General features: G+C 37.3%; 1 non-coding gene across 1 annotated transcript; it reads right to left on the bottom strand.

The window, feature by feature from the left end:
• Positions 1-794: 794 nt before the first annotated feature.
• On the bottom strand, positions 795-900 carry LOC118835035. Its single transcript, XR_005009399.1, has one exon. It is a non-coding gene; the product is annotated as a U6 spliceosomal RNA (small nuclear RNA).
• Between the last annotated feature and the right edge of the window lie 748 nt (positions 901-1,648).

The following is a 1,648-nucleotide window of genomic DNA, read 5'->3' as shown; positions in this document are numbered from 1 at the left end:
TCCAAATTGTTCTCCAGAATGTTTCAACTAGTTCACAACTCTACCAACAGTGTATTAGTGTTTCTATTTTCCTACACGCCCTCCAGAATTCGTCACTTTCCTTTTCTGTCCTATCGGCCAATCAGATAGGTGTTAGGTAATAACTCAGAGTTTTAATTTGCACTTCTCTAATCCATAATGATTTAGAGCATTTTTATATAACTATTAATAGCTTTGCTTTCTTCTTCTTAAAACTTCCTGTCTTTTGACCACTTATCATTTGGGGAATGGCTTAATTTTTTATAAATTTGGCTCAGTTCTCTATATATTAGAGAAATGAGTCCTTTATCAAAGATACTTGCTTTAAAATGTTTTTCTCCAGTTTTCTGCTTTCTTTCTCATTCCCTTCTAATTTCAAGTAATCAGAATTATCCTTTTTCCTGCCCATGATTCTCTTTATCTCTTATTTGGTCATAAGCTTTTCTTTATACATTGATCTGACAGGTAAAATTTTGTATACTCCTTTAACTTGCTCAAGATATCACCCTTTATGAATAAGTCGTGTAACCATTTCAACATTGATCTATGCCTAGTTTTTGCCAAACTATTTCCCAGTTTTTCCAGCAATATTTGTCAAATAGTGAGTTCTTGGGTCTCTGGGTTTAGCAAACACAAGATTACTGTGACCATTTATGACAATATACTGTGCAACTGATCTATTCCACTGATCCATCACTCTATTTCTTAGCCAGTACCAAATTGTTTTGATGATTACTTCTTTGTAATACAGTTTGAAATCTGGCACTGCTAAGCCAAAAACTATGAAAGGCTTCATGGATGTGTGTGTCATCCTTACCCAGGTGCCATGCATTTAATCTTCTCTGTATCTTTCTAATTTCAGGATATGTGCTGCTGAAGCAAATACACATAATAAAAATGGAATATATATTTGTGAATTGAATCAAATTGAATATTCTGAGCCCTACTTGGCTACTGCCTCTTATCTACAGTTATTCAACACTAAGGAAGCAACAGTAATAACTAATGTTTATATAGCACTCTAAGGTTTGGGAAGCATTTTACCGTATTATCTCATTTGATTATCACAACAATCCTGTACAGCAGGTGCTATTGCTATTAGACCCTATTTTTCACATGAGGAAACAGAAGCTGAGACAGGTCAAGTGACTTGTTTAGGGTCATTTAGCTAATAAGGGTCTGAGGCTGGATTTGAACTTCTGATTCTAAGTTCTAGACCCTCTCTGTATTGCTAACTAACCCCTTTAGGAAACCCCAGTGATGGCTCAGAACTGTCCACAGCTGAAACTCAATCTGTTTAATTAGAAGGGTGTGGTTGAAGATCACAAGGTAGGGTTTAAAAGGAAGCAGTTAGCAGGTAGATATCTATGGAGCATTTACTATGTGCCAGGCACTCTGCTAAGTGCTTTGCAATTATTATCTCGTTTGAGCCTCACTACAGCCCTTGGGAGCCCTTTACGCATGCAGAAACTGAGGCAAACAGAGTTTAAGTGACTAGCCCAGGTTTATACAGCTAGTAAGCATCTGAGGCTAAATTTGAGCTCAGGTCCTCCTGACTCCAGGCCCAGAGCTCTATCCACTGCAACGCTTAGCTGCCTCCAAGTTAATAGAACTACCTCATAGTGTTCTC

The sequence above is a fragment of the Trichosurus vulpecula genome, chromosome 1, assembly GCF_011100635.1.
Source record: "Trichosurus vulpecula isolate mTriVul1 chromosome 1, mTriVul1.pri, whole genome shotgun sequence".
Taxonomy (NCBI): Eukaryota; Metazoa; Chordata; class Mammalia; order Diprotodontia; family Phalangeridae; genus Trichosurus; species Trichosurus vulpecula.
This window is presented reverse-complemented; position numbering and strand designations above follow the sequence as displayed.